The sequence below is a fragment of the Piliocolobus tephrosceles genome, chromosome X (genome assembly GCF_002776525.5).
Source record: "Piliocolobus tephrosceles isolate RC106 chromosome X, ASM277652v3, whole genome shotgun sequence".
NCBI classification, from domain to species: domain Eukaryota; kingdom Metazoa; phylum Chordata; class Mammalia; order Primates; family Cercopithecidae; genus Piliocolobus; species Piliocolobus tephrosceles.
Genome location: NC_045455.1, coordinates 7,146,931 through 7,167,582, shown reverse-complemented (window position 1 = coordinate 7,167,582; position 20,652 = coordinate 7,146,931). Strand labels below are relative to the sequence as shown.

At 41.1% G+C, this 20,652-nt stretch overlaps 1 long non-coding RNA gene across 2 annotated transcripts in view; it reads left to right on the top strand.

Moving 5' to 3' along the window:
* LOC111546304 overlaps positions 1–20,652 on the top strand; it is a 211,934-nt gene that overhangs the window by 117,228 nt on the left and 74,054 nt on the right. The window lies entirely within an intron of this gene.

Genomic DNA, 20,652 nt, shown 5'->3' with positions numbered 1-20,652 from the left:
ATTAAGTAAGTGCATCACAGAGTGTTCCGGACATTGAGACTCGATTAGGAAACTCCTGATCTGTCCGTAAATGTCAGTGCAGTGGGAGTTCTAAAGAATAAGCTAGGTGCTATCCATGTTGGCAGATCTTAGGGAGGAGACATGTGTCCGAGGACCCAGGAACTAGTTGTGGAGGTAACAGAGAGGGAAGAGTGTGAGGACATGGGAGGTAGAGGTGCTTATCCTCATGATTCTGCATGATTTATGTGGCCAGGGAAGTTGAGGTAGGCACAGACCCCTTTAGCACAGGCTGGTCAGGCAATGAGCCTCTTCATGTGTAGAGTCTGGTACAAAAAAAACAGCAAACAGCACTTCACCAGCGTGAGGTCCAGCGAAGATAAAGGCAGATGGACTGGGAGCATGGCTTCATGACCAGGAACTGCTTCGGGGAAGCCATTTCCCAGCTAGAAAGGTGGGAGGTGATTGTGGCAAGTAACAGAGCTGATGGCGTGAGGTGTGGTTTTGAGCAAACTCTGTCTGCACAGCGCTCTACCTCACCATCTCCTTTTCATCTGTCAGCACGTACAGCAGTGGGCTGGGATGTTGTGGTTCTAGCACCTCTACAGGTAAAGGCTCACGGGGGAATTTATATTTGGTTCCGGGCTGTGATGAAGATGAGGCAGGATGGTTGGGCTGATAGCCTGAGCAACCCCAATGACTAGCTGTGTGGAGGAAATACCTCTAAATTGATGTGCATGATTCCATAAGTGTATGGGATTTTCAGACACTGATGATCTGTTTGCTCTGATTTCACAAAGTCAGAAGCTGGTACCTCATAACAAAAGGGAGATGGAAGCCAGTAGGTTCTGTTCACAAATTACATGTGATTGACATACACAAAAAAAATGCCTGAATTTTAGTCTCATGTGTTTATGAAACAATGAAGAGAACTAAATTTGGAAAATGTCACCCTCCCAGCCCCAACCCCAAAATTTTGTATATCTTTTCTTTCCAGCTTTTTTTTTAAATGGCAAAAGCTTTCATTTGCTATATATCCAGTTATGTATTTAGTTGTTTGCAGAGCTGAGTAAAGCATTCATGATATCACTTCTTTTTAAAGTGAAGCATAGTGTTCTTTTTAAGCTGCGTATCAAAAGGTAAACAAGTAGAGAAACTGCTCCTTTGAAGATTCTGCATGAGTCTGTTGCTAGTTAAATTTTCCTTGCAGAAATCAAACAGGGTTTCCTGTTGCATGTTTACCGAGCCCCCTTTTCTCCGTAAAATATAAAATGCAGGGCTGCAATTTTCCCATTTGTTGATTTTTCCCATTGGGCCCATTCCTTCCTTTTAAAATGTCTTCTTTTTTTCTAATCTACCTCGTTTAGCAGTGAATATGGAGGATTACAAACATTCTTGTTAGATATAAAACATTCCAGGAAATTTAATTTCTTTAGTCATGGATTTTAGCTGTAATGATACTGCACATTTGTAAAACATCCCTGCGATGAGAAATGTGAACCCCTTATTCATTATCTGGAGACAAGCATTATTATTATCATAATTTTGCATCCTGTGTAACTGAGTCACAGGAAATGAACCAGAAATAAATCATACCTACAGTGTAATTTACAAAAGAATGTAGGAAAAAAGTAGGATGATTGCATCATGCCTTGGACACTTGCACCCTGGAGTACAATGCAGCTGGTTTACCATTCAGAGAAGACAGGCTTTCAATGATTTGGATCTGGATGGGAAGAGGTGGGGGGCAGTGAAGGCATGTTTAGGGTTGCTGCTGATGTTGGACAACATTACAAGTCATTCCCTTATGCTTCCATGACACGCCTATACCCTCAGTATGGCCTGTCCATGCAGCCCCAAGCCCGATTTCCCTAGGCCCGGAGCCTTGCTGGGTGCTGCGCCCAGGCACTGCTGCTGCTTTGGGGTTGCCTCAGAAGTCCATGTGAACCAGTATGGTCTTGAACCTAGGTTGAATTCCTCATGGCCCTGTGGACCTGGCAAGTCTCTGGTTCTTTCAACATATTCAGAATCCTTACTGGTCCAACCCCTTAGCCCCAGGAATTTTCTCTCATCAAAGTGCTTCCAGGGCCTGGCACAGAGGCTCATGCCTGTAATCCCAGCACTTTGGGAGGCCAAGGCAGGCAGATAGCTTCAGCCCAGGAATTCAAGGCCTGGGAAAAATGGCAAAACCCCATCTCTACTAATAATACAAAAATTAGCTGCGTGTGGTGGTGTGTGCTTATAGTCCTAGCTACTCGGGAGGCTGAGGTGGGAGGATGGCTTGAGCTGGGGAGGTCGAGGCTGCAGTGAGCCATGGTCACAACACTGCATCCCACCCTGAGTGACAGAGCAAGACCCTGTCTCAAAAAAAATAAAAAAAGAAAAGAAAAAAAAACCCTGCTACCAAAAACAGAGCTGATATTTTTGAGGAAAAAAAAAAAACAAAACAAAACTGAAAAACCATGAAGTGAAGGATCCTGCTGTGTGTCTTCTGGGATGGGTAAGTCAGTCGCCCCAGCGACTCCCTCCCGCTCAGAACGTCAAGCAGGATTCCCTGCCACAGTTTACTCCACCTGACTGGTTTAGGAACACCTGGGTCCACCAGGGAAAGTAGGAGAACTGATAGAAGTGGCAAAACAGAGACGGTCCCCTGACTCTTGCACTCGGGACTTGGGCAGGTGGCATCCACGTTCACTGTGGGTGGGGCTTTGAGTTCTGGAAGTTTACTGTTAGCGCCACTGGTGTTTATTTCTTATTTCAGTGTAGAAATGAATGAATGAGTTCTGCTCTAGCAAAAAGTGCCTGCGATCTGAAATAATTAGTATCACAACCAGAGAGGATGCTATGTGACTAGTAAATCATACAATTGAGGAATCGCATTTAAAAATTAGAGTTATCAGGAACACCTAAAAAGCTGGCTATTGAAGTAAGCCCCTGGAGCTTTGTTGATACTTATCAGGAGGCAGAAGGTAACCTCCTTGGCTTATTCTCCAAGGGATGCTGCCACAATTCAGTAGTAGATTCACATACCATGAGTTTATAGGGAGTGTGTTGAATTTTGAGGGACTTTTTCATTTGATATTTATACAATTAGCCATGGCTTTGGCGGGGCGGTTCAGACAAAAAAGGACAGTAGGAAATAACCAGAAACAGGAGAACCGACAGATATGTTGCCTTTTTTGGTGTACGTGGGACATAGTACGAGAAACTCTCATGGGAACTTTGAGAAAGGAAACATACCATGTCTGTCACTAACCGGGGGAAAAAAATGTCACTGGGCCAGTAAGCATTGAGCAGAACAATAAGAACTTCCTGGTGCCAAGAGTCAGGACAAATGTGTGAAAGGGAATGAAGGGACATTACCATACTGAGCCTTTCAAAGGAAAATGCTAAGTAAACCGAGAGATGCTTGTCAATATTTGGATAAGGAGACATGTCTCAGTCTGATTTTTAAGGCATGCTACAAAAAAAAAAATCTTGAGAAACTTTGTACTGTATTCACAATATCAACAAAAATAATACACTTGGAGTTTGGGGTGGCCATTCTCATGGTAATGAAATGTGTTTCAACAGTGATCTCCTATTGTGAGCCTTGGGGCTGCATGTCTCCAGGCTCTAGGGAGGCACGGATGGAGGGACGCCGCCCGCACATTGTGGCCACAGCATGCCTTTGTGAGCCTCAGCTGTGAGCTTCTCAAGTCGTCAATGGGCAGGCAGGGCACACTGAATTAGGACCCATTGCTGCTTCATTTATCCGCGACACAATTTATAAACAGCAAGTATATTACTTGTTTCACGTTTTATTTGTTAGGTCATTTCTAGCAAAAGCTGAGCACATGCACCCACATATAGGGCAGCTGTGCCTCCAGTCAACCCAGTAGGAAGAAAATTGCAAACATTATTGAAATAAAATTGGATGGATGGCTGCTTTCAAGGAGCACAGCCTCCCACCTGCTTTCCTGAACCAACCATGGGGGGAAAGTTGGATGCGCTCTTATCAGTTTTGCTGGTGCTTCCCTATTCTCCATTTCGACCATGCTTTTAAAAAAGGCATTTGGATCTGGAAGGAAAAATGCAATAATCCAAATCTTTGGCCTCGGGTTTTGAGAGGTGTCTGTTATACTAAGAATCTAAAAAGGAAAGCAGAGAAATTCAATTGAAAGAAACAGAAAACAGCTTTCTTCTTTCTCTTTAGCAATAACAAAGGAAGGAGAGAGAGCAAGAGTGAAAGAAGGAAATAAGACTCTTCTATTTTAACGCTTTAGTATATAATGGCATATGAATAATATCATCATTTTTCTGCCATTTATTCAGATGTGAAGGAACTCAGTGAATAATAATAGCTGCTGTCAAAGGTATTTATATTTAAAAGGTCTTTATGTAAAAAAAAAAAAAATTTTGTCAGGACTGATTTTTCTCTGAGAGGATCCCTCCATCTCCTAGCAACCAATATGGCTATCTTTTTGAATAGCTGCTGCGTTTACAGTGGGTGCATAACCTTTATGTGGAAGCATTTGCAAATTTAGCAGTCAGGACTCATATGAATTCAAAGCAAGTTGTTAAACTGATCTCAGAGCCAGACTTGTGATAGAAGTCCCAGGGGGTCTCTTCTGTTGGCAAGACCAAACACATGTGATGGGCACGATCCCCTTCCTGTGTTGACTGCATGTTCTGCAAATGGAAAACGGCCCCTTAAATAACCTGTTCACAGAACTTTTATCTGTTTAAAAAGAAGAAAAACAAGCTAACCTGAGGAAAGCCAAAGATTTTGCTTTGCAAATTACCATCCTAATGGAAAGATTCTATCTCAAGAAAGAAAATATCTAGCAGGAGTTTATTTATTAAAAAAAAAATTAAAGAGTAATGGAAACATCTGGAACTCAGTCATCTCTTTTGCTTCTACGTTTTGATTATTTGCAATATATTAATGTCATTTTCATTCCTTTTAAATCTTACAACAGGGACTTTCTGCATATTCAGAAAACATTGGTTAAAGTTCCTAATCTCTGTCTGAGATAAACATTATAATAAACAGATTATAAATAAATAATCTGTGACGCAAAATTCATAGAATGAGAAGTGACAGAGACAGAAACAGAAATGGTTTCTTGTAATTTATAGTTCTAAAGGCTGTATTTAGCAGTAGAATATTATCATTAAAATTTTTTAAAAAACAATATTTGTCTCCTGGAGGCATGCACCCTATTAAAATGAATATATGGTTTTAAAAGAAGAACATTTACATAATTTCAAAAGCCTTCAAAAATGAACTCTCTAGGCTGGGCGCGGTGGCTCATGCCTGTAGTCCTAACACTTTGGAAGGCCAAGGTGGGCGGATCACAAGGTCAAGAGATTGAGACCATCCTGGCCAACATGGTGAAACCCCATCTCTACTAAAAATACGAAAATTAGCTGGGCATGGTGGCACGTGCCTGTAGTCTCAGCTACTTGGGAGGCTGAGGTAGGAGAATCTCTTGAACCTGGGAGGCAGAGGTTGCAGTGAGGAGATCTCACCATTACACTCCTGCCTGGGCCACAACAGTGAAACTCCGTCTCAAAAAAAAAAAAAACCAACCAACCAACCAACCAAACAAACAAAAAACGAACTCTGTGAACCAGACTTCCGCGTGTGACGTACTCAGAGAAGGCACAGAAATCTCCAGCGGTCATCAGCACGTGGTGAGGGTGAAGCTGCTCGCTGTGCCACCACACACTGCTGCTCTTTGTTCTTTGTCCCACTGAAGGTTAGCGAAGCTGACTTTAGGCGTAGTGGTGAGGTCGGCAAGATTTGTCATCAGAGTCCTCTTCCCCCTTTTTATTTACTCGTTCTCTTCTTGCTTCTTCAGACTTTCTCCTCTCTTTACCATCCAAACAGGAAACATTCAGATAACCAGATATGACACTTGTCTATTTACAGAATTATTTTGCTTTAGTTTTCTTTCACTTGCCTTCCATGCAACTATGCATTTTAAGTCTCTTTCATGGTTCCCAAAAAACCTTGTTCCCCTTATTAAAACGTTTTCAGGAATCTGTAATAACAGTCCCTGAAGTTTTTGGAGTGCTTTACAGCCTCAAAGGGACTTTCACTTTATCTCATTGATCTTCACAAGGACCTTGTAGGTATATGTTATTTTTTATTAACACCACCATTTTTATACCTAAGGAAATGGAGCTTTGGAGAGATGACCTGACTTGCTTGAGCTCATAAAACTAATTCAGACGGTGCGAGGGGTCAAGAGCAGGTCAACTTGGTAGAAATCATTTGCTCTTCCCCTTCGATCACAATACTTCTCAGAAAGCAATTGGAAAGGTACTCCTGGAGGAAGACATTTGGTGAAAAATGACACCAGGCCTACAGTAAGACTGCAGCTGAAGTGAACCCTGAGATAGTCCTTAGGGGGTCGCCAGGAAGTCAGAGGAAGGAGATCAAGTTGCTTCCTATCGACACCACTCACGTGGGGTGGTGCCTACCAGGCAGGCTCTTGGGGTGGAGGAGTCTGTATTGCTTCACCCCAGGCTTCTTGTCCGTCTGGGAGCTGGTCCTGCAGTTGATCAGGTCTCTCTCCTCAGACCAGTGACAACATTGTCTGCAGGCTTAGAAATGCAGAATCGCAGACTTCGTCGCAGACCGACAAGGTCGGAATCTCTGAGGAGGTGGCCCAGGACTCTGTGTTAGTATGCCCTTCCTCCTCCAGGTGGTTCTCAGCCACATTGCAGTTTGAGAACCACTGCTGCAGATGCCTGCCCTATGTTATGTCTGACTAACGGGAACCCTCATTCCCAGCGTCTAAAGTTGTCACCCTCAAGAGCTTCTTCCTTCCTCCTAGATCTGGATGTAGCTTCTTTTCTAGAAGAATTTATTTTCTCTTAGTACTTGAGACTGATATCTTCTTAACTGACTCTCTAAAACTCATTGATTTTGTTCCTGTCATCTTTTATCTTGAATGTGACAGTTCTAACTATATACTGAAGCTTAAGGAGTTTCTAGGTTTCTGAAAGATATTTTTACCTTTTCAAAATAGAAATGGAAAAAGAGAAGAGGATATTTTTGGGAAAAGAAAAAGGAAGAGTTGCGTAAAATAAATTAGAAAGGAAAACATTTGGAAATGGGTGTTAGCTATTGATACTGATATTGATTTGTTCTGGGAGTGTTCTACAGTTCTTATACAGGATGCAAAAGATGCCCTATCTGAGGCGATCGTAATCACAAAACTGGCTTTGGCTGTCTTCCTGTAAGTACAAGACAGTGGACAGTGGATCAATTCAGCTAAGAATCTAGTTAATTCAGAGAGAAAAGTCTGACTGGTTATTCAGGGCTGTTAGGTCCCCCTCCCCACCTGACTGTGCATGAGCTATTCTCTTTTAATGAAATATTTTGATATTCTAGAGATTTTTAAATAACATCACTGTTAATTATTTACATCTGTAGCATGTGGAAAGGTGGATTTATCATCATTTGCCAGCCAAGCTCTATATATGCTTTAAAAAGACACCAGTCCTTTCAATTTTTAGAAGACATTATATGTTATTCTTCTGAGCCTTTATTTAATCCTAAACACACATGTGTACACACACACTCAGATAAGCTGTGTTTTTAAGCAAATGTGTCACCAAGATGACTATAGATGAAAATAAGACATCCTTCACATTGTGTTCCTCCCGCTTGAAAGCTTTTCCTTTATACATTTGCACGGGCTGAAGCCAGATGGGAGTGCTGAGCTTCAGGGAGCAGCTACGCAAAGTTACTTGTGCTCAGCAAAGGCTTCTAGAGTAAGTGGTAGCTCCAATAAACTTTCCTGATTCTGTTCAGAAATCCTCAACTCCGACAATAAGAAGTGGGTTGAGGGACAATTTGAATACATAATCAAAAGGCATATAATTGAAGACTGAACTTGAGCTATAGCTTCATGTATTGTCTCTGCATTGTTCTATTTTAATAGCTCCATATGGAGACAATAAAGCAACATGACAAATAGTCTGTTAAGTTTCAACGCTTTCTCTCTGATTCACATTCATTCTCTCTTGTCAAGTTACCAATCCCATCCCCCAATTTTTCTCCTAATTTATAGTACTTGAAAAAATACATTTTTCATTTATAATTAACTGGCTGTCTGACTGAAAACAGCAGAGCTACTACTAAAAACTTTTTCTTAAGTAGCTCTTCATTTGAAGAGAAAATATTGACTCAACTAGGTTAGGGAGATACAGAATGTAGTTACCTTTACATGATACTTTTTATTTATTCCTTCTTAGGAATCATTTCTATTTTATTTTTAGTTTGCAGACAAGTATCTTTCTTTAGCTTCCTTGTTGACTTCACTACTACCTCTTGGGTTTCTTAATGTAGGCAGTTCTCTGGACATTTTATGAAGAAAAGTTTTATCTTGATTTTCAGACATTCTAAAACTCTTTTGTTTTGAAGAAATAATTCAAAATACTTCAAGTAAAATGCATTCACTGTAGTATTCTACCTGATTACTTATCATTATCAAGGCTGTTTATAGCTTTGACCTTCTTTCATTAATGTGCTAGTCTGCAACGCAGACTTACAAAATTCCTTGTTTCTGTTCCCAAAATGATGATGCTGGATATGGAGAAAACTTTTTGGGCATGAACAAGAATTAAAATAAAACAAAACACTTCAAAGATCTGAAAGAAAGATCAAGGATTTCTGCCACATAATATAATTGTGAAATTGTGGAATCACACAGTTTAGAAAGGAAGTAAAATGAAAACAAAAACCAGCCCTCTGGTGCTAGTCAGAAGTCAACCTCACCGTTTAAATCACATGGTTTTCCTTTCCAATTTTTAGAATCCCAGAGGTAGAATTTCTGCAGCTTCTTTGATAGTCTTTGTTCTTGTTATCCTGCTCAGTAGCTTGTGTCCTCTACTTCATAGAAATAAAAGAAAGATATCACTGCTACTATCAGGATTTGGAACGTTTCTAGACCAAAGAAAATCCAATCCCTTATTTCTTTATGGCTCCTGCAGAGTCGAGGCCAGGACTTCTGGTACTACCGTAAGGATTACAGGAAACACGCAACGACACCCTCTTCCTAATCTCAGTGAATTACTCCATGGAGTCACTGGAAAATCATTGTTGGCACTTTCTTTCCTCCCTCCCTCCCTTCTCTTCTTTCTCTCTCTCTCTTCTCTCTCCTCTCTTCTCTCTTTTTTTCTTTCTTTTCGGAGTCTTGCTTTGTCACCCAGGCTGGAGGTACAATCTTGGCTCACTGCAACTTCTGCCTCCCAAGTTCAAGCGATTCTCCTGCCTCAGCCTCCCGAGTAGCTGGGACTACAGGTGCCCACCACCATACCTGACTAATTTTTCTGTTTTTAGTAGAGACGGGAATTCGCCATGTTGGCCAGGCTGGTCTCCAATTCCTGCCTTCAAGTGGTTGTCTCACCTCAGCCTCCCAAAGTGCTGGGATTATAGGCTGAGCCCCCGCACCCAGCATTGTTGACCCTTTCTCTCCCTCTCTCCTCACCTTTCTGGGCACCTTTCTAATCTGTCCACTTCACTCCAGCCCTCACTGCCTTCTTATCACTGCCTTTGCCTAAATTCATAAACCCATATGTCTTTCTTGATCTACAGTAACTCCTCTGAATATATCTTCCAGTCCTAGGACTCTTCATTGGCACTCTTTTGCTCTAAGGATAAATTCCAAACCCTATAACAGGCACAAATGACCCTGTGTGCTTGGTTTCCTGGTCAGCCTCATCTACTCGAAAAGCTAGTGTCAGTGCCGCCCCCAGGGGCCTCCGTAGAATCCGGCGTTTTCTCCACTGTAACAACCAACACTTTGTGTGTTCCCACAGCCTCCAGTCAATTCTGTGAAGACCAGCAGTGTCTTATGTACTGACATATTCTCAGAGCAAGGCTTGTCACCCAGTCCATAGTAAACCTGCAGAAACCACCAGATGACTGGTATAAAAAGAATGGTCGCATTTAGCTGGGTGATGAGGGATGGTTTCAAGGATGATCTGGGACCTTGTGCATTATACAGTCATCATCATTAAAAGATAAAGGCTTAAAAGATAGCTACTGGAGGTCTACAGTAATGTTTTTATTTGGTTTTATTTTAGTGTATTCTCGCATTATTGTGATTAACTTCTTTGACAGTGGGTCGTGATGATGCAAACTGGGTATCATTCCTGCAGCCCAGTGAAAGCTCACACAAGAATGAAATCTACACCAAAGTGAAATGTCCATGAAACTCGGCGAAAAGAAAGCCCTGTACTTCACATGACTAATGCTAGAATCTTCCTTGAATTTACAATTTATGGAACACAATAAATGTCCGTAATTGATACAGGCACCTATCCTGAACTTACAGGTGGCAGGATGCCCGGGGTATCAGAAAAAGCTTTCTAGAGGAAGGGATGGTCAGGTTGAACTATGAAGGAGGAGCAGGGCTTACACCTGCAGTGTCATGGGGATCAAAGAGCCGATGTCTTAGGCAGGCGAAGCGTTATGTAGGATAGTATGAAGTAAGATGTGCTTGAGAAACCCATCTAAAAGAGTGAGGAAATTGGTGTGAGGAGGTAAAGGTGAGATATCAGGACGAAAGAGAGAACAGGGGTCAGATGATGCAGGCCTGTGAACCACTCCGAGGAGTTTTGGATGGGATATTTAAATAACAAAGAACACTTGAGGGATTGTGAGCAGCCGAGGGCAAAGTCGTGTTTGTGTTTTAGAAAGATAATTCTAGAAAATGGAATGGAAGAGGCAAGAAGAGAGGTGGGGAAAGCAGTCAGGAAGCAGAATTCTCGAGAGAGACGGTGGTGAGCATACACAGAATGCAGGGTGGAGTCCAGAGGCACTTAGAAAACAGTGAATGGGACTTGCTGATTGGCTGGGTGGGGAGAGACGGAAGGAAATAGCCAAAAATCAAGGTGCTGCCCCCTGTTCCTGGCAAGGGCAGGTGAGTTGATAGTTATATTATTCACTGAGATAGAACAGGTCTCATATTGGGCTTTGCTAAATTGGAAGTGTTAGTAGAACATCCAGGTAGAGACATCCATTGGACACTTTTGTGTAAAGGTTTGAAGTTTGGAACCTCATTGGTGAAAGATTTAGATTTGTTAGTCATTAGCAGAGACAGTTATTGACACTCTTAGAATAAATGAGAACAATCAGTGACAGTGAGTAGAGTGAGAAGAGAAAAGAGACAAGGACAGAAAGTTGTAATATTCCAATGTTCAAGAGGCTCGTAGCAGCAGGACTGTGCAAAGGAGGCTGAGGAGGAGCAGCTGGAGAGGCGGCTGGGAAGCTAGGATTGTCCAGGGACTGGGGGTCAAGAGAACCTTGAGAAGCGGGAGCGGCCAGTGACACAAGTGATGCCAAAGGACACAACAGTGACTTTTGTGGAAATGATTTCAGTAGAGAAACCAAGGTGAAAGGCAGACTGTGGTGGACTGAAGGAAAAATGGAAGATGAAGAAGATGACCAGGCAAACGTAGACAATACTTGCTGATGACACAGATTTTTATTTGCCAGGGAAGGAGATGATTTTGAGGTAGTTCTTTTTCCCTTTCTCTCTTTCTTTCAGTGTGCATGGTTTATGTTTTTAAAAGTTGTTGACACAGACCTGCTAAAACCTTGGCATTTGAAGGCGTGGGGTAGGTGGTGGCTGCTCGTGATGGTGTGGGGAGGGCAGGCGCAGGGGTGCATCACACGGATAAGGTACCTGGTGAGGGGCACACCCAGACTGAGTTTCAGCCTTGGTGCAGCACCGAATGAATGCAAAGGAAGGGATGCCTTTTCATAATTGATGTTCTTACAAAGCTGCCCTAAATGCTTGCAGGACTGTGGTGGAGGAAAATGGCATTTAGTAACTGATTGAATGAGGTCTTGAAGACACGTAAAAAGGTAAAGTCTGGAGGACAGGAGAACAAGGCTCTAGGAAGGAGGACGCGTCTTCCCAATAAACCAGAAAAGAAAGGATGTGTGTCGCCGTACACAAGAAGCCTGGCTTAGTAGGAGAAGTTGGGAGAATTCCTGTCTTCTCATATCAGTTTTTCCTGTGAAGAAGGAAGAGAGAGATCATCTGTTGAGAGAATGGGTCAGAGGAGGTTTGAGGAAAGTTGAAAAGTTTTGAAACAGCTTCTCTAGTAAGCTGGGGAGGAGGCTGATTATAAGAATTGCCAAGTTCCTACTGTGCCATTCAGTTTTACTATCATAATTTTCCACATTTCAATTCCTTACATGCTTTTGTCAAGAAAATGTGGCATCTGTAGGAGGAAAGTTTTTCTCTGAAATTAAACATGTTTGAAATGTTCATTGAGTTGCTGATCATTAGAGAAATGCGAGTCAAAACCACAATGAGCTACCATCTCACATCAGTCAGAATGGCTACTATTAGAAAGTTAAAAAACAACAGATGCTGGTGAGGTTGTGGAGAAAAAATGCTTTTACACTGATGGTGGGAGTGTAAATTAGTTCAACCATGTGGAAGACAGTGTGGTGATGCCTCAAAGACTTAGAGGCAGAAATACCATTCAATCCAGCAATCCCATTACTGGGTATACACCCAAAGGAATATAAATTATTCTGTTATAAAGACACATGCACGTGTACATTCATTGCAGCACTATTCACAATAACAAAGACGTGGAATCAACCAAAATGCCCATCAATGATAGAATGGATAAAGAAAATGTGGTATTTATACACCATGGAATATTATGCAGCCATGAAAAAGAACGAGATTGTATCCTTTGCAGGGACATGGGTGGAGCTGAAGGCCATTATCCTTAGCAAACCAAGGCAGGAACAGAAAGCCAAATACTACATGTTGTCACCTGTAAGTGGGAGCTAAATGATGAGAATTCATGGGCACATGGTGGGGAACAACACATACTGGGGTCTATCAGAGGGTGGCAGGGGGTGGGTGGGAGGAGGAAGAGGATCAGGAATAATAACTAATGGATGCTGGGCTTAATACATGAGTGATGGGATGATCTGTGTAGCAAACCACCATGGCACACGTTTACCGATGTAACAAAACTGCACATACTGCACAGGTACCCTGGAACTTAAAAGTTGGAAGTAAAAAAAAGAAAAAAAAAGAGAAATGTTTGTTGAGCCTGGATGTGGTCAAATTCTCACCAACACAGGACTGTACTGATTCACCTTCTTATCTCTGCTCCACAAGCCTAAACACCACAGGGCAGCAGCCCATGGCTCTGACGGGGCAGCTCTCTTCCTGTTTACCATCGCAGTGGATTGCTGCTCTCTTCCAAGTCAGTCTAATGAGATACAATGAGTCTTGGGAAAATACTAGGAAACTGGATATTTGAAAACAAGAAGGTCGAGTGACATGAGAACTCTCTAGATGATGGATTCTGAGAAAGTGAGAATGCTGACTTGGAGTTCAAGAAAGGGCTGGGAAGGCTGAGAGGAAATCCTGAAACAGCCTCCTTGAAATGGGTCTGGCTGTGCACCATGTCCAGGACTTTCCAGCTTGCTGTCTACAGATAGTTCCTTGCCTCAAGCTTTGAGTATCTGTTTCTTTTTACGATGATGGCAAATGTGTGGGCAGACAATCTCCAATCAAGCTTCCGACCCCTCATTAATTTGTAATATGGTCGATTGTTGTCACTAAATATAAAACGATTTACCTGCACTTAGAAAGGAATTGGCTTAATCCACTGCGTGACCACAGGGGCATTGTCTATTCCATTTCCCCCGGCTGTCTTTGCCTTTCAGACCTTCACGCTGCTGTGCATAAAGAGAGTGCACAACGAGAAATGCCCACCTCACCCCAGCAATCCATGGGAGTAGCGGTTTCAATCACCTGCTTCCTTTCTTTCATTGCCCACGTGATCCCTCCCTCCACCCTTTCACCCTTTAAAAGAAATGAAAGGAGCAAACCTAAACATGAGTTTCAAGCTATTCCTGTACCAGGAACAATATATTCTTAAGCACTACATGCATCCTAAATTTGTCTCGATGTGGTCCATTTATTTTAATTTGGGACTGTCAACAGAAAAGAAAAAAAAGCAGTAATTAAACTTGTGACTAGCATGGAAAAACATTTTAGGCCCTGATGCGGCAGCGTGATCCCACCAGCTTCACCAGATTTCTTCTCCTTGTCAGATCAAAGTCTCAACTCCTAAAACTCAGCCGTGCTTTGATTAATTACTTCATACAATGAATTTGCAAATTATAGTTCTATGTGATTTTAGCTTCAATCACATTTTTGTTGTTGTTGTTGTTGTTGTTGTTGTTGCTCTATTCACTGAGCCAGTCAGCTTTCACCTTGGAGAAAGCATGTTCTAAAATTGCCTTACAGTGTTTTGTGCTCCAAGAAGGGTGAAACGTAAGAATTTTCGATAATATGTTGCAGCTTAATAAGAATGCAGGAGAAACCCTTTATACCAGTTGGAGATTGGACTTGAAAAAATGGATTTCCTTCCTACTATCTCCAAGTTCATTGGCTGTGCTTCCTCCCTTTTTCCTATATGCCTACATTTCTCTCCACCACCTGGGTCACTTACATCAGAAATATAAAGCATTAAAAGAAAAGAATAGAAATATAAAACATTGCTTTTAGGCTTCTTTCCTTATTTTCCCCCATCTGCAATTTCTAGTTTAAATAAATAAGCCTGAGTTTATTTGAAATTATTAAATTTGTTCTCTCCAAAATTAGACGGTAGATGGCATGACTTTTAGGAAAACTGCAACACAATTTATGGTGTGTCCCTTTGAATGGGAGACAAGAAAAGGCTCCTCCATGCTCTGCTAGCTGATTATTCATTGAAAGTAGAAAAAAATCTCCTGTCCAGGACCCGAAGCCACCTGAGTCTTTGCTTTTCGGATGTGATTTCAGGTAGGACTGACAGCTTTGTGGTCTTTGTGTTCTTAAAATATTGATTTAGTGAGGGCTGTGCTCACGTCCCGAGGAGTCTGAGGTTTTGGTTTTTAAGGAGATGTGGGGCAGTTCATGGAGTAGGGCAACTGCAATGAAGACTGAAAACACAAAGTAGGAAAGAAACAAGCAAACCAAAAGAGACAACCTTACAAGAGACTGTCACCAGCTACCCAAGTAGACTCAACGCACGTTTACAAGTCACAACTGTGCGTGTTTCCAAATGAAATAAACCAAGGAACGTAAGTTGCAATAAACAAAAGTCAGCACAGACAGCCTTGCATTCATTTTTAAAATAAAAATCCCACAACTATGATATAAACATTATAAATATTAATATTTCCCTTCTTATTGAAAATGATAGCCATGACAGAATTGTCATCCATGGGGCCAAAAGAGAATAATATTGCCAAAAATCTTAAAGAAATATTTGTATTAATATTATGAAAGTCATACAAACCACATTACAGCTAATATAGAAAATAGAGGGGGCCGGGCATGGTGGCTCATTCCTGTAATCCCAGCACTTTAAGAGGCCGAGGTGGGTGGATCACCTGAGATCAGGAGTTTGAGACCAGCCTGGCCAACAAGGTGAAACCCTGTCTCAACTAAAAATACAAAAATTAGCCAAGTGCTGTGGTGTGTGCCTGTAATCCCAGCTACTCTGGAGGTCGAGGCAGGAGAATCACTTGAACCTTGGGGGTAGAGGTTGTAGTGAGCTGAGATCACGTCACTGCACTCCAGCCTGGGCTGCAAGAGTGAAACTCCATCAAGAAAGAAAAAGAAAGTGGGGGGGGGGAGGAGAAGGAAGGAAGGAAGGAAGGAAGGAGAAAGAAGAAAGAAAGAAAGAAAGAAAGAAAGAAGGAAAGAAAGAAAGAAAAAGAAAGAAAGAAAGAAAGAAAGAAAGAGAAGGAAGGAAGGAGAGAGAAAGGGAAAGGAAAGAAAGAGAGAGAAAGGGAAAGGAAGAAAGAAAGAGAGAGAGAAAGGGAAAGGAAGAAAGAAAAAAGAAAAAGAAAAAGAAAAAGAAAGAAAGAAAACAGAAAGGAAGAAAATGGAAGAATAATCTATAATTCCACCTCCCTTATACATTTACTCATGTTTTTTTGGGTGCATTTCTTTCCAGTCTCTATTTCTTCAGCATAGATTAACGTTTACCTTGCAATCAGAGTTTAAATATGTTTTTGTTCATTATTTACTTCCTATTACATCATAAACACTTTTTATATTACTCCTAGACTGCATAATGTTTCAAGTGAATACACTATAATTTACTTAACCATTCCATGATTTGCAGTTATTTATTTTTTTCTCAGTTATTTAAATTATAAATAATGCTGGAATGAACAGCTTGGGGCATATAAGCATTTTAGGTTCATTTCTTAGCCTAGGTTCCCAAAAGTGCAATTACTGGGTCAAAGTTTTTGATGTATTTACTGCCAAATTATTTTCTATCTATTTATAATGTCAAGAGCAATATATAAAGTATCAATCTTATACAAGTTGGCAGACATTTTATTATAACTTTAAAAACAGTTTTATTCATTTATTGGTGAAAATACTTTTCTTCAATCTTTATGTGTTTGATTTTCCATGAGGGTCTGTATGTTTCCAATACAGACTCCCTAGTTGTCATTCTGCCTCCCTGAGTTATCTATTCATCCTTCTGATCTAGCTGTCACTTCCTTTATTCATCCCTTCCCTTATCATCTTGAGTGATTAACTCCTAACCCTCATCTTACTGACATATTGGAGTATTCCTCTTTCTTAAAACATCATCTTCCTTTGTCTCCTCTCACACCACCCTCTCCTATTTTCTCTTCTCTTTAGCACCTTCTCTCAGTGTATTTCAAAGATTTGGGACGTCTCTGTTTGGTTCACTATTCTCTTCTCACTTGCCACCCCCTTGCTAGATGATTCCATCTTTCCCTGTGGCTATAAATACAATTCATATGTAGACAACTTCTGTATGTTCAGCCAGATCTGTCCTCTGACTCGTATTTCTAATTATCTACAGTAGGTCTCAAATGAAACATCTCTAAAATAATATCGCTAAGGCCAACTTCTTAAATTTCACCCCGAATTTATTTCTCTCTATTTTCACCATCTGAGGAGTGGCATTCCCACTCACTGCTGCTCCAAGGAGCCATTTCTGGGCCCTCCCTTCCTCCTTCTGCCTGTGCAGGTTCCTCACTGCAACACTGCTTCCGAACCTGTCTGTTTGCTTCCATCTTCACTGCCACCTCCGTAGTTTAGGCCATTGAAATTTATGTAGACTCTCACCAATTTTAGCTAACTTCCTCTCTGCTCCACATTCTTTTGTCGTTATGCAGCCAGAAGGTTATTTTTAAAAACAAAATTAGATTGTGTCTCTCCCTTGCTTATAATTCTTCAAAAGCTTCCCACAGCACTTGAAATAAGACCCATATTCCTCAATCAGGTCTGTAAGATCAGGCACGATTTTCCCCCAGCTACTTCCATCAGCTTCTCTCTTGCCATCCTTACCTCTCAACTGTCCAGCCACATCCATCGCCCCTTCTCGGACATGCCAAGTACCGTCCTGTGTCAGAGCCCGAGATGAGCCTGGATCATGCATTCCTTGATTCCTTACCTGGATCTCTGTGTTTCATCTGTCAGCTCTTGCTTTAATGTCCCCTTCTCAGAGAGAAATGTCTACACTTTCTTACTGAAGACATTTCCCCAGAGTTTTAATTTCTGTGATAACATTTGTTTCCTTGATAACCCTCAAAACAGTTTGAAATTGTACCTTTCAGCACTTTGTTTGCTCATAAATAAGTGAATATTTGTCTCTCGCTCTGAGCTGTAAGCTCCACAGGGTCAGAGATCCTGTCCATTTACACCACTGTACCCCGAAACTGGCAAAATACCTGGTACAGCGCAGCACTCAATGCATAGTTACTGAATGAATGTTCACCAACAGCATTTTGTCTTTTGGACAGTAGGGAGGCGCTGTAAGATCTCAACTGTGGAATTGGTGTTTGGCAAGAAGAATGATGGTGGGGAATTTGGCAGAAGCCTAGAGAATGGGATTGCAGAGGGGCACAGCTGGAATGCAGGTGAACTAGTCAGGTGCCTGTTGAAATCTTGAGGCTAGAGATGAGGCAAGTCCACACTAAGGAGACAAGACGTCCAGCATGCTAAGTACAATGCTGAGTGCAAACTCAAGAATCTATTCAGTTTGGCAACCAACAAGCTTGCTTTGTAAAAGCAGATTTAGGGGGTCAATAGGGACAGCCAACATATTGCTTACGGTTGCAGGCTGGAAGAGAAGCCTGACACCAGCAGGCGTGGAGATTCCTTCAGGAGCTAGGCTGTGAGAGGACAGGGAGTGGGGTAAGAAGAGAGAGTGTGGGATTGAGGGTGGGATTTTAATTTTAAAAGAAACAACTTGAGCACACACTCTTATTTTGTAGGGGGCACAAATGGAATAGAGAGGGAGATGTGCAGACGTCTTGAGCTTCAACTGATCTTACAAGCACAGAGGTCTCTCGTAGGAGGCAACGTGCCTGCAAATGTCTGAAGAGTCTAAAATATCAGAACTTATAAGTCACATTTTCATATAAAGTGAATTAGAAGCAGTTTGAGAATACAGTGCTAATTCATATATGCATACATTCATAACTTGCGTAAATATGTTAAAAGTTGTTTGGAAATGTGACCCAATGACATGGATCCTACTTCTAGACTTCAGAAAATATCTGCATATGGTTCTTATCCTTTAGTACTAACATGACACATATAAACAGATGTAAATAGCTAAAAGGGGCCTGTAAGCTACTTTGTAAGCACGGCAGGCAAATACTTCACCAAGCGTCTTGGCATGGTGAATATCACCTCTGCCTACCTACACTGTGGGTGAAAGTCCTTAGACTTTGAGTTATGATATAAGTCATGGATCTCAGAATTAGGAAGGATATCTGAGGAACTTAGCAGAATGATCTAACCAGTGTCAGGGTGATTTCTTCACCTTTTCAGAGTAGTGGTCACCCAGCCTGTTGGAATATGCCCTCCAAGCATGCTGAAATTTACAGAGGTGATAAGAAGAAAGTTAACATAGGGATGAATATTGTTAATGTCTTGCTTATTTCCTTCTAGTCTTTTAATTATAGATTTACAAACTTGCGAAGATATAGTGTGTAGTTTTGTTATCTTTTTTCTCGCAATATTACATCATAGGCATAGCTCCCGACCAACATGAGCTATGTAATGCCTGCCTTGCACTGCATTCTGCTGTGTGAGTGAACGAATAATTTATTTACCTACTCTCCTGATGTTTGACGTTAACAATATTTTACCACTATAAATAATGTTGTTACAGACATGCTTGTGCCTGAATGTCTGTGCCTATCTCTATTTCCTTAAGATAGATCCTGAGAAGTAGAATCAATTTTAGTGTTTTAAGGTATAATTTATTAACAACTTCTAGGAAGTGTGTACCAAATTTTAGACCTAACATACTTCTTGTACTAATACAGGGTGTCTCATTACTATCAAGATATTTTTAAAAGCCTTTTTGTTACTTTGATAGAAACTGAACGGTACTCTATTTTGAAACCATATGTCTCTGTTTATATATAAGTGACAGTAATTGTCATTATTTATCTGAAATTTTTCTTGATTGGTTTGTCGATGCTCCTTGTTCTTTTTTTTTTTTTTTTTAATTAAAATAATGGTATACATTTCCCTGGTCCTGTCTCAATCATTCTCAACCCTGGCTGTGCACGAGAGTCACCTGGGGTGCTTTTAATAAGTATACTAATGCCAGGCCCCTTCCCAGTGATTCTGGTTTCACTGGCCTGGACTGGGGGTACGAGCATTCGTATTTTTTCAATTCCCTAGGTTACTTTCCCGGCAGCCAGAGTTAAACACCATCAATGTAGACTCTCCAGATATTAACCTGCTGCCTTCTTATGTTCTCCTGTTTAGCAAGTTTATAGATGTTCACATTTTTGACAGTAAAATGTAAGCATGAGTTGCAGAGAGTTTGAGGTATGTACTCAGATACTGGACTACCTGGGTTTAAGTCCTGCTTTCGTCCTTTGTAAGCTATCTCACCTTGAGTGAGTCACCTTATCTCTCACTGCCTCGGGTTTCTCTGCTGTAAACTGAGATTAATTTATAGTGTGCACCTCATGTCTTTGTTAGAAAGTTTAAATTGGCTGGTATTTATGAAGCTTATACAACAATGCCTAGTAGACTGTAAGCATTAGACAAGTGTAGGCAGTTTTTTCATTTATCGTTTCTTTTGTTGGTTTTAAGAAAGTATTTTAAAATTTTGTTGTATTAGTATTAGTACTTAGTATTTTGTTGGTCTAAGAAAATATTTTCCTTCCCTAAGATCAGGTAAGTATTGGTGTGTATTCTCTCCCAAGTTGCGTGTTTTATTTTTTTCTTATCGATTTCATTGCCTCTGAAGTCTATATTTCTCTCAGTCCTGGGATGAAGTTGATGTAGAAAGAACAAGCCAATCCACTGGGGCCCCAAGGAGCTGATGTTCAATTTCTCTAACCCTGCATTCCACCTTGACCACTTATTCCTGATTTCAGGAAACCAACCAAATTTGGTTTGGGGTGTTGTTGCTTAACTTTCAACACCCATGTAAAATGACTCTGATATGTACTTTGTCATATGTTTTAAACTTGTTCCTCTGCTTAACTTGGGCCTTACTCATATTTGTCTGCACACCTCTCTGGATCTCAAAGACAGATCAACTGTTAAGAGGCTACAAATTACTTTCCAAATATCTGATGATGACAGATTCAAC